General features: G+C 41.2%; 1 pseudogene; it reads left to right on the top strand.

Moving 5' to 3' along the window:
* The first annotated feature begins 6 nt into the window (after window positions 1–6).
* On the top strand, window positions 7–777 carry LOC101657135 (annotated as a pseudogene).
* Window positions 778–13,354: the final 12,577 nt, after the last annotated feature.

Raw genomic sequence — 13,354 nt, 5'->3', positions numbered from 1 at the left:
CGGTCTCCCTCCCCCACACCGTAGCGGCGTGAGAGCGGGCCTGGCGGGCGGCCGAGTTTTCCAAGAAATAACTCCCCCAAGATGTCCAGTGATAGGCAGAGGTCGGATGATGAGTCCCAGCACCAGCAGTGGGAGTTCGGATGCAGACCAGGGAGACCCAGCCGCTCCGGAGCCCGAAGAACAAGAAGAAAGAAACCCTTCTGCCACCCAGCAGAAGAAAAACACCAAACTCTCTAGCAAAACCACTGCTAAGTTATCCACTAGTGCTAAAAGAATCCAGAAGGAGCTAGCTGAAATAACTCTTGATCTTGCTGGGCCTAAAGGAGATAACACTTATGAATGGAGATCAACTATACTTGGTCCACCAGGTTCTGTATATGAAGGTGGTGTGTTTTTTCTGGATATCACATTTTCATCAGATTATCCATTTAAGCCACCAAAGGTTACTTTCCGCACCAGAATCTATCACTGCAACATCAACAGTCAGGGAGTCATCTGTTTGGACAGCCTTAAAGATAACTGGAGTCCTGCTTTGACTATTTCAAAGGTTTTGCTGTCTATTTGTTCCCTTTTGACAGACTGCAACCCTGCGGATCCTCTGGTTGGAAGCACAGCCACTCAGTATTTGACCAACAGAGCAGAACATGACAATGGACCAAGAGATACGCAACATAATTCACATAATTTGTATGCAGTGTGAAGGAGCAGAAGGCATCTTCTCACTGCGCTGCAAATCTTTATAGCCTTTACAATACGGACTTCTGTGTATATGTTACACTGATTCTACTCTCTGTTTTTATCCTTCGGAGACTGGGAGACTCCCTAACAAGGTAAATGCTGTCAAGAGTAGAACTTTGTAGCTGTAGATTAGTTATGTTTAAAACGCCTACTTGCAAGTCTTGCTTCTTTGGGATATCAAAATGTATTTTGTGATGTACTAAGGATACTGGTCCTGAAGTCTACCAAATATTATAGTGCATTTTAACCTAATTCATTATCTGTATGAAGTTATAAAAGTAGCTGTAGATGGTTAGGAATTATGTCATTTGTATTAAACCCAGATCTATTTCTGAGTATGTGGTACATGCTGTTGTGAAATGTTTTACCTTTTACCTTTGTCAGTTTGTAATGAGAGGATTTCCTTTTACCCTTTGTAGCTCAGAGAGCACCTGATGTATCACCTCAAACACAATAAACATGTTCCTGAAGAAATTAAAATTTAAAAAAAAAGAAAATGATGATGGTGGCATATGTGCAAATGTGCTTGACACATTGGAGGAATGTAGGATTGTGATAAGAGATGTAAGAGGCCCCAATAAAAGCACTTTAAAAAAAATAAGGTGCTGAAAAACTCGACTTATACATGAGTATATAAGGTAACTTAATTGATCTTATCTTCAAAAAGATCTTATAAGTCAGAACCAACTTGATGACCTCTGTTAGGCCGGGTTCTCTAGAGACATGAAACCAAGATATAGATATAGATGTATATATACATATATGTGTGTGTGTGTATATATATATATATATATATATATATATATATATAGAGAGAGAGAGAGAGAGAGAAGGAATATAACAGCTAATTAGTCCACACAGCAGAAGTAGAGAGAGCTCAGTTCAACACCTTCTGTGGAACAGTTAATACACTGGGAGTCCTTCAACTCACATGGACTGCTGGGTCCAAGGTCAAGGAAGCAGACAGTAGAGTCCTCCCTCAGGCAAGGTAAGCAGTGTGCCCACAAGCATCAAGCAGCACAGAAGATCACCAACAGTCAATATCTCAGGAGCTTAGCAAAGCAGGCCTGGATGGGATATTAAACAAAAGCAATTCACAGTGACAGGATCCACCAGCCTCAAGCTCAAGCAATGTACACAGCAGCAGCATGTCGAAGTAGGTCTCAGAGGAGCCTCAAGTTCTAGCGCCAAAAAACACAGATTGGCCTGACCCACAAGTAGTATGACACACAAGTGGACGCAGAGAACTAGCTAAAGCAGCAGCACACTCCAGCACACTCTGATCACCAGAGAGCAAAAGAGGCAGGGCGGGTCTTGCAGAGCCATTTATCTCTTTTCCCTCCAGTCAAACTGCGACCTGATTAATCCCACATGTTCCTATTGGCCAGGTTGGCACAATAGACCTATCATGACATCTAACAACACATTGCTAATATCAGATTGATCTTGACTGAAAGCAAGAGAATACCAGGAAAATGTTTATGTGTATTTTATTGACTATGCAATGACATTTGACTGTGGATCATAAAAACTATGGATACTATTCAGGAGAATAGTTTCAATTTGGTGGATGGCACAGATCGGGCTGTTTTTCGTTCTGCTATGCACAGGGTTACTATGAATTGTAACTGAATCCATGGCATCTAACAACAACATTGGAATGGACTGTAGAGAAGTAGACTACTGTGGGAGGTATGGTTGGTGTCAGAATAGCATAGAGAAGGCTGAAGGAAGGAGTCAAATCCCAACCAAAATGGGTGGAGGACTAATTCTGTAAATGTTCTAGCATCATAGTACACATATCTCAATCAGGTTCTTTATCCAGATTCTGTAATTCTACCCATAGCAGTGATGGATTTATCTGCTGCCAATTACAATTTTGTGATGATTTGCTTTTTCTTTCTTTTTCTTTGCTCTATAATTAGCAACGTGGCAGTGCTTTCTGCAAACTCCATTATGGCTTCTGGTTGATGGTCTCCCTCAACTAGATGATTGGTGTTTGTCTTTTCTTTTTACTGTCTAAGTTTTAATAAAGGTGTCTCTGTAAGATCTCTCTTCAAAGAGGTTAAGATATGACATGAGCTCATGTTATTAAAGAAAGAACTCCAAGTTTTTCCTGAAGACATTGCCAAAAACAAGGCTCCAGCAAATAATGGAATATCCATCAAAAATTTTCAAAATAGTAGAAAAGGGGAACTGATTACAAGGATCTACATATAACTTCCTCCCTGGGGGACAGACAGTGGAGAAGTGGATGAAGGGAGATATTAGACAGTGTAAGACATGACAAAATAATAATAATTTATAAATTATCAAGGGTTCATGAGGGAGGGGGTGGCAGGGAGAGAGGGGAAAAAATGAGGAGCTGATACCAAGGGCTCAAGTAGAAAGCAAATGTTATGAGAATGATAATGGCAAAAACTGTAGAAAGGTGCTTGACACAATGGATACATGTATTGATTGTGATAAGAGTTATACGAGCCCCCAATAAAATGATTTTTAAAAAAACAAAAAATATGTTATTATGAAAAAAAGAACTGGAATTCTCAGACACTGTAAGATGGTATAACCACTTTGGGAAGCAGTCTGGAGATTTCTAAAATGTTAAATTAATATTTACCATATGAATCAACCATTCCACTCAGGTATTTATTCAAAATAAAAAGGCAAATGAGGAAACAAATTTTTTTTCCAAAATATTAAAACAGTACTAGAAGAACTCACTAGTCTCTGCCAAAAAATTTTAAATACAGATATCTGGTGAACCAACTGGAAGAGACCCATATTTATGCCCATTCCAATGAAAGATGATCCAACAGATTGCAGAAGTTATTGAACAACATAATTAATATCATATGCAAGTAAAATTTTCAACAAAAGTCTGTCAGAATTCCAGCCAGATTCAGAAGAGGATGTGGAATGAGAGATAGTATTGCTAGTATTAGATGGACCTTGACTGGAAGCAGAGAATTCCAGGGAAAAATTTCTTGTGTTTTATTGACTATGCAAAGGCATTTGATTAAAGGAATTATAACCAATTATAATAGTATGAAGAAGAATTAGAATTCCAGAACACTTCATTGTGATCATACTGAAACTGTATATGGACCAAGAGGCAGTGTGACAGTTAGATTTATCCTACCAACTAGGCCAATAGGAACATGTGGGCAGAGTTTAATCAGGTCGGAGCTTAATTAGATGGCAATGAGATAAATGGATTTCCAAAGCCTTCCCCATTCTCTCTTCCTCCCTGGTGATTGGACCAGTATGCTGATGCTTGAGCTAGTTCTTTGCCTCAACTGTATGCTGCACTACCTGTGGGCCAAGCCAACCCATGGATCATGTTGCTAGAGCTTAAGGCTCCTTTGAGATGTGGTTTGCTATTCTGCTATCATGTACATCACTTGAGCTTGAAGCTGGTGGATCCTGTTTCCATGCATCACTTGAGTCTAAGATCCCATCAGGGCCTGTTTCACTAAGCTCCTGGCACTACTGATTTCTGCTGACCCACCCTGCTGTCTGCTGCCTGTGGGCAGACTGCCTGTCTTGCCTAAGGGAAGAGTCAATTGTCTGCATCCTTGACCTTGGACCACCAGCCTGCGTGAGTAGAAGGTCTTTCAGGATATTAACTGTTCCACGCAAATGAGTTGAACTCAGCCCTGTGTACTGCTGTGTGGACTAATTAGCTGTGATATTGCTTCTCGCTGTATAAACCTATCCATATGTATATTCATAAGTGTCCTGGTTTTGTTTCTCTAAAGAACCCTGCCTAACATTTGAACAGAATAAAGGAACACTGTATAGTTCCAAATCAAAAAAGTATATACAGTTGACATCCTTTTATCATACTTATTCTAACTGTATGTTGAGCAAATAATCCAAGAAACTGGACTATATTAAGAAGACAGCCTACGGGGAGGGAGGGGAAAAATGAGGACCTAATGTCAGGGGTTTAAATGGAGAGAAAATGTTTTGAGAAACGATGTACAAATGCGCTTTACACAATTGATGTGTGTATGGATTGGGATAACAGTTGTATGAGCCCCTAATAAAATGTTAAAAAACAAAAAAAGGAGAAGAAGACAGCCTCGACATTGGAGGAAAACTCATTGACAACTTGTGATATGCAGATGACACAATCTTGTATGCTGAAAGTCAGGGAGATTTGAGCTACTTGATGATAAAATTCAAAAACTATAGTTTTCTGTATGAATTATAACTCAATGTCGACTAAATTAAATTCTCACAACTAAGCTTATGAGCAACATCCTGATAATAGAGAAAGATTGATATTATGAAACACTTAATTTTGTTTGAATCTACAATCTATGCTCATGGAAGCAGCCATCAAGAACCTATGCCATTGGGTAATCCACTGTATAAGACCTCTTTACAGGATTTGAATAAAAGATGTTATTTAGAGAACTAAGGTCAGCCTGAACCAAACTATGGCATTTTCAATTTTCATATGCATGTGAAAGCTGTAAAATCAGAGATAATAGATGTACTTGAATTATTATGTTGTCAAAGAATACTGAAAGCACTGTGGACTGCCAGAAGGACAAGCACATCTGTCTTGGAAGAAGTACAGCCACAAAGCTTCTTACCAGTGAAAATGGTGCGAATTTGTCTCATGAACTTTGAACTTCTTACTGGGAGAGACCAGTCCCTGGAGAAGGATATCATGAATGATAAAGTAGAAGGACAGAGAAAAAGACCTTCAACCAGTTGGATTGACATAGTAGCTGGAACAATGTGATCAAATAAAACAACAATTATGAGAATGTCGTAGGACCAGGCAGTATTTCATTCTGTTGTATATAGGATTGATATGAGTAGAAATTTAATCAATGTCAGTGGGTTTGTGTTTTTTCAGTTTTGGAATAATTAGATATAAGGCCATCAACATTTAGACCCCATTATGGCCTCATACTGGGCTCCCTCATAGGAACCATTTGTCACTGTGTTTGGAGAAGGCTATAATTAACAAGAGGAGCTCAAATTCATTTTGGGTTCCCCACTGACATTGATTAAATTTCTACTCATGGATGTCTCGTAGGAAGTGAGCCTTGCCAGCTGAGGCAGAGAACTAGCTAAGGCAGCCACACACTTGTACGACCATCAGAGAACAAGAGACAAAAGAGGGGAGGCTGGCTGAGCCATTTATCTCTCTGCCCTTTAATTAATTCCACATGTGTTCATTGGACAGGTTGGCACAATAAACCTTAACTATCACAAATTGTATATTAATAAAACATCCCAACCTAGTCCAGATCAAGTCCACAACTCCAATATTAGCCCATAAGTCAAATACTAATCCCAAAATTCCTTTTCAGACATACGTAGCCACTTGCAATGATGCTGAATGCAGGAAGATCACAGGCCATTGGGTGTAAAATCTTGTGGACCCAGTAGTGGTCGAAGCATCTCAGTGCTGGTGTGGGTCTCCACCTGGCTCCTCCAGCTCTCTGAGTGTAACTCTCCAATAGCAAGGTGAAACTGAGAGAGAGAGGAAGTTCCTAGAATCCTCATGAGAAGTCCATGCCCACAAGGAAGCATCATCAGGCTGTGACTTGATTGACAAGCTAGACTACACGCCTTCACTCTTAATACCCTCAAGCTGACATGAGATTATGTAACTACCACAGAGCTATTTATTAAGTATTTTAGAGGAAAAATAAGTGTTTTAGTAGAAAATCTGTGGATCCTATTGCCTTGCCAAGCATCACTAAAGTTTGAGGATCCATCAAGACCTGCTTCACCAAGCTTCTTGAAGATCCATCTGACGGCTTTGATAAGCTCCAGTTTTGCTGGCCTCTGGGGGCCCTGTTATGACTCAACTTCTCATCTTCCTGCTATTGAAGCCCCACCCTGCTTGTCTTGCCTGAGGGCAGACTCTGCTGTCTGCTTCCTTGACCAATAGCCCGTGAGTTGAAGGACTTTCAATATATTAACTGTGAGTTGAACTGAGCCCTCTGTAATGCTGTGTGGACTAATTAGCTGTTATATTCTTTTTCGCTATATAAACCTATCCATATGTAACATATATATAAAGGGATAGGAGATATATATATAAAATCATAAGCATTCTGGTTTAGTTTCTCTAGAAAACCATGCCTAACACATCAAGGAAGCATCTAAAGAAGATGGAAAGGATACATAGTCAATGCACAAAAAAACCTGTCCCAACATGATCGCTGAAGACAAAGCAGGTGCATAAGCAAATGTGGTGAAGAAAGCTGATGCCGCCCAGCTATCAAAAGATATAGAGTCTGGGGTATTAAAGGCTTGAAGATAAACAAGTGGCCATCTAACTGAGAAACAACAAAGCCCACATAGAATAAGCACACCAGCCTGTGAGATCACAAGGCACTGAAAGGATCAGGTATCAGGCACCAAAGACCAAAAGAGTCATAGCATTGTGAATGGGGGGGAGTGCAGAGTGGGGACCCAGGGCCCATATGTGGGCAATTGTACATCCCTTGCAGAAGGGCTGCAGGGAGGAGATGAGCCAGTCAGGGTGCAGTGTTGCAATGATAAAACATACAACTTTCCTCTAGTTCCTAAATGCTTCATCCCCACCCACTATCATGATCCCAATTCTACATTACAAATCCAGCTGGACCAGAGGATGTACACTGGTACAGATAGGAACTGGAAACACAGGGAAGCCAGGACAGATAAACCCTCAGGACCAGTGGGGAGAGTAGCAATACCAGGAGGGTGGAGGGAAGATGAGGGAGAAAGAGGGAACAGACTACAAGGATCTACATATAACCTCCTCCCTGGGGGATAGACAGCGGAGAAGTGGGTTAAGGGAGACGTCGGATGATGTAAGATTTGACAAAATAATAATAGTTTATAAATTATCAAGGTTTCATGGGGGTGAGGAAATAGGGAGGGAGGGGGAGAAATGAGGCGCATGTACCATGGGCTCAAGTAGAAAGCAACAATTTTGAGGATGAGGGAAACAAATGTACAAAAGTGCTTGACACAATGGGTATATGTGTGGATTGTACTGAGTTGTACAAGCCTCTAGTAAAATTTAGGGTTTTTTTAAGTACTATTTCACGAGGTGGTACATGAGTAAGAACCAGTGGTAATTCCAAGCTGCACTGAAAGCATTAGCCAAAAACAATGATCTCAGAATCGATGGAATACCAGTTGAAACTTTTCAGTGAGCTGATGAAACACTATGCCAAGAAATTTGGAATACAGGTACTTTGTCAACTGAGTGGAAGGTTCTATATTTGTACCCATCCAAAGAAAGGTAATACAACAGAATGTGAACATTATAGAAAAAGATCATTGTTATCACATGTACATAAAATTTTACTGAAGATCATCCAACAATTGCAGCAGTACATTGAAAAGGAGCTGCCAGAAATTAAGTCTGGATGCAGAAGAGAATGTGGAAAGGACCAGCCCCTGAAGAAAGACATCATGCTCAGTGAAGTAGAGGGGTAATTGAAAAAGAGGAAGGCCCACACGGAGATGGACTGGCACATTGGCTGCAACCATGGGGGTAAGCAGAGGAACAGTTGTGAGGATGGCGCAGCACCAGGCAGTGTTTTGTTCTGTTGTGCAGAGGATTTCTGTTGTTTTCTTTAAGTACTTTTATTGGGGCTCTTACATCTCTTATCACAATTCATATGTTCCTCCAATGTGTCAAGCACATTTTACACAAAGGCTGCCAACATCATTTTCAAAGCATTCTCTTCCCACTTGAGCCCTTGATATCAGCTCCCTATTTCTTCCCCTCCCCCGCCTTCCCTCCCTCACGAACCCTTGATAAGTTATAGATTATTTTTTCCATATCTTACATCATTCTCTGTCGCCCCTCACCCACTTTTCAGTTATTTGTCCCCCTGGGAGAGGGTTCTAGATTGATCCTTGTGATCACTTCCCCCCTTCTCCCTCCACCCTCCCCTAATCCTCCTTTTATCTCTACTCTCCTTGTTGAACCTGAGAGGTTTATCTATCCTGGATTCCCTGTGCTGTGGGCTCCCATCTGTAGCAGTGTGCATTCTCTGGTCTAATCTAAACTGTAACGTAGAATTGAGGTCATGATAATGGGGGGAAGGAAGCACCAAAGAGCTAAAGGAAAGTTGTGTGTTTCATCAGTTCTATACTACACCTTGACTGGCTCATCTCTTCCCTATGACCCCACTGAGAGGCGATGTCCAATTGGGTCTCCACTCCATACTTACTCCCACCCTCCCTGAATTCACCTTGGGTATGATTTAATTCTGGGTACCCATCAACACCTCATGAGCACACAGGCTGGTGTGCTTCTTCCATGTGGGCTTTATTGCTTTTCAGCTAGATGGTCACTTGTTTATCTACAAGCCTTTAAGACCCCAGACACTATATCTTTTGATAGCCAGGCACCATCAACTTTCTTCAGCACATTTGATTATGCACTAGCTTTGTCTTCAGGAATCATGTAGGGAAGGTGTGCATCAGAGAATGCCGGATTGTTAGAATAAAGTGTTCTTGTGTTAAGGGAGTACTTGAGTCAAGGCCCAATGGTTTGGAGCCTTCTTTATTTTTTTAAAAATTATTTTATTGCGGGCTGGTGCAATTCTTATCACAATCCATACATCCATCCATTGTGTCAAGCACAAATGTACATTCACTGCCCTCATCATTTTCAAAACATTTGCCTTCTACTCTAGCCCCTAGTATCAACTGCCCATTTTCCCCTCCCACCCTCCTCCCCACTCCCTAATGAAGCCTCCATAATTCACAAATCATTATTGTTTTGTCATAAGTTACACTGTCCGACGTCTCCCTCTGCCCTCTTCTCTGCTCTTCATCCCCCAGGGAGGAGGCTATACGTAGATTCTTGTAATCGGTTTCCCCTTTCTACCCCACATTCCCTTCACCCTCCAGGCCTCACCCCTCTCACCACTGGTCCTGAAGGTGTCATCTGTCCTGGATTCCCTGTGTTTCCAGTTGCTCTCTGTACCAATGTACATCCTCTGGTCTAGCCAGATTTGTAAGGTAGAATTGGGATCATGATAGTGAGGGGGAGGAAGCATTCAAGAACTAGAGGAAAGTTATATGTTTCATTGTTGCTACCCTGCACCCTGATTGGTTCATCTCCTCCCCACAACCCTTCAGTAAGGGGGCGTCCAGTTGCCTACTGATGAACTTTGAGTCTCCACTCTGCATTCACCCACCTTTACAATGATACGATTTTTTGTTCTTTGATGCTTGATACCTGATCTCTTCCACAGCTCGTGGTCACACAGGCTGGTGTACTTCTTCCATGTGGGCTTTGTTGCTTCTGAGCTAGTTGGCCACTTGTTTATCTTCAAGCCTTTAAGACCCCAGATGCTATATCTTTTGATAGCCAGGCACTATCAGCTTTCTTCACCCCATTTGCTTATGTTCACCTTTTTCTTCAGCAATCATGTCGGGAAGGTGTGCATCCTGGAATGCCAATTTAATAGAACAACGTGTTCTTGCATTGAGTAAGTGCTTGAGTGGAGGCCCAATGTCCATCTGCTGCCTTGATACTAAACCTATAAATATATGCACGTTGCTCTGTTTCCCCACATTCTTATATAAATACATTTACATATGTACATTCCAGTCTTAAAACCTCTATAAATACCCTTTGTCACCTAGTTCTTTCCTCTATTTCCTTTTACTTTCCTCTTGTCCCACTATCATGCTCAGCCTTCATTTGGGTTTCAATGATTTCTCTCGGTTACATTGCCCTTGCTAAATCCTACCAGGCCTCTCACACCCTCCTTGCCACTGATTTTGGATCACTTGTTACTCCCCTGTCCCTGGGTTGGTCGGCACTACCTCCTTACCCCTGCCTCCCCCTCTCCCGTGTTCCCCTGGAACCGTTGGTCCCATTGTTTTCTCCTCCAGACTGTTCATCCAGTCTATCTTATCTAGATAGATCTGTAGAGATCATAATGTGCATCACAAACCAAGCCATCGCAAGATAGGTGATCAGTGAGAATCCAGCAATGGCAACAAAAAAGGAAACCAATTATCCATAGAAGAATAAATTAATTAAAAGAAAAAAATGTTAAGCAGAAAGAAAAAGCTGTAAATAGATCAAGGTCTGATTTTTTATCTCTAGGCGTGTCCTTCAGTCAGGGCCGATGGGGTACCATGCTCTGGCCCCAGAGTCTGTCCTTTGTACTTCCTGTGGGGCTCCCTACTTTGCTCCCACGGTTGCTCTGCCGCACGCTTTTAGTGGTTTCCCTCGGTGTCTCAGGGTCAGTATGGGCCAGTTCCAACACTGAGTCTCCAGTGTTGTCCCCCTCAGAGCCCTAGGCCATCAAGGGATGGTGTGTCTCGTGGTGGGATCAGCCATATTGCCCACTCTATTCATTCGCTATTCAGAGTGGGAATGACGTCCTCCAGGCCTGGTGGGTCAGGATGTGCTCCACTCTCTCTTCCTCCCCATAAGTGCTCCCATTTTCTCTGATCAGACATGCCCCTCTCCCCTAGCTGCATCTTCAGTGCTGTCCTCTCAAATAAATTCTTCTGGGGTAAGGGGCAGTTGTCCACGTAGCTGGTATGGGGGCCGAGCCGTCAGGCCCCTCCACTAGCTCCCCACTCCTTGCCAGCAAGCTGCATTCATCTGGCACTGGCTTTAAATCTGGTCCCTCTTTCCCTGTGGAGACACACACAATACCCTTCCCTTGGGTGGGTCAGTGCCCTATTCCCCCGTCACATATCCTTTTTCTATTTTTTTCCCCTTTCCTCCCTCCCCGCCCTCCTTTGTAGTTGTTACCCTATGTACCCCTGAATTTGGTCTGACACATGCCATACTAACTGGACCTTACCCCTGGAGTGTTGGTATGCAGTAGCTTTTTCCCTGTGCCCATTTTTCATTTACCTTTCTGTTCTTTCTTTTTTTATATATATAAACTTACCTCAGCAGACTCATGTTATACTTGTCCTTTTGTGCTTGGCTTACTTCACTTAGCATTATTTCCGGTTTGGAGTCTTCTTGATGGCACCTAACAATAATCCCTGAAGCCCTGGGAATCAAGTAAAATCTCCAACCTAATATCTGACCCACAAACTTAAGACTTGCCAGGCTATGCAACCACATGGGCCATTTCCTCAATTTAAATAAATAAATATGCATGCACACATATATGCACTGTATATAAGCTTCACTGGCCTTGCTTCTCTAGAGAAGCAACCTAAGACATACACTACCATAGATATATTTTAATCTTACATGAAAAGTCAAAAGTGTATGAAGTTCCTTCAAATAAATATTTCTTTTTAAACATTATTGATATACCTACTGAAGAGTGTCTGAAGTCATCCAAGAACTCATGTGGGCTTATCCCAATGACTTAAATATAAATTTTTATGGGGAAATGTGACATTGTTACACAAAACTTTAAGTTTATAGATTCAAGAAAGACTAATTTTATCCAGATAAGTATGTGCGATCTCATAATAGAAGATAAAATACAATATGTATTTCTGAATATTGATTTTGCTTTATATATACAAACCCAAATTCAAAAACTAAACTCCCTGTTATTGAGTCAATTTTTATTCATACTGCCCCTATGAGTTTTTAAAAGTGTAACTATAGAAGCAAAACATCTCATCCTTCTCTATATACATATACAGAGGTTTCGAAGTATTCCATTATCTTTCGATTATATTGTTTTGATGAACTTTTTAAAGTACATGTATTTTCCCATGAGCTGTTTAAAGTATTCACATTTTACTAATTTTAAGGAACGAAAAGAGCAATAGAACACTTATTTTAGTCCATAAAGAGAGTAAAAATCCTCAGGATAGAGCAATTCAAGAATGACTCTATTCAATATCCATATTATGTATGGAAATAGATATTGTTTATCAGTTTCCTTGCAATGAAATCACTGAAGAATTTGTAACAACAAAGACTAGAAAGAAAATTTGCATTAAGAATCTTAATAGCCCAGTTATAAATCCAGTAAATCTTATTCTGCTAAAATGGAATACATTACATTTGTATTCAATAGCTAACATGGTCACATTTAAAAAGAAGTTGCATCGTGGATAGATCACACACACGTGTGTGTGTGTGTGTGTGTGTGTGTGTGTTCATACATAAACTTACATATCCCATTTGAATGTGTGAACAAGCAGAGAAAGGATTTATCTCTCTTTTTTTTTAATTATTTTATTGAGGGCTCGTACAATTCTTATCACAGTCCATACATCCATCCATTGAGTCAAGCACATATGTACACCTGTTTCCCTCATCAGTCTCAAAACATTTGCCCTCTACTGTAGCCCTCAATATCATTTGCTCATTTTCCTTCCCTCCCCCCCTCCCCTGAACCCTTCATAATTCATAAATTATTATAGTTTTGTCATAAGTTACACTGTCCGACGTCTCCCTCTGCCCTCTTCTCTGCTTTCCATCCCCCAGGAAGGAGGCTATACTTTGATTCTTGTAATTGGTTCCCCCCTTCTACCCCACATTCCCTTCACCCTCCAGGCCTCTCCCCTCTCACCACTGGTCCTGAAGGAGTTATCTGTCCTGGATTCCCTGTGTTTCAAGTTGCTATCTGTACAATGTACATCCTCTGGTCTAGCCAGATTTGCAAGGCAGAATTGGGATCAT

The sequence above is a fragment of the Echinops telfairi genome, unplaced genomic scaffold, assembly GCF_000313985.2.
Source record: "Echinops telfairi isolate 266 unplaced genomic scaffold, ASM31398v2 ScPeMD7_7469;HRSCAF=8507_0, whole genome shotgun sequence".
Lineage (NCBI taxonomy): Eukaryota > Metazoa > Chordata > Mammalia > Afrosoricida > Tenrecidae > Echinops > Echinops telfairi.
Note: the sequence above shows the minus strand (reverse complement) of the source record. Positions and strands in the feature narration are given on the sequence as shown.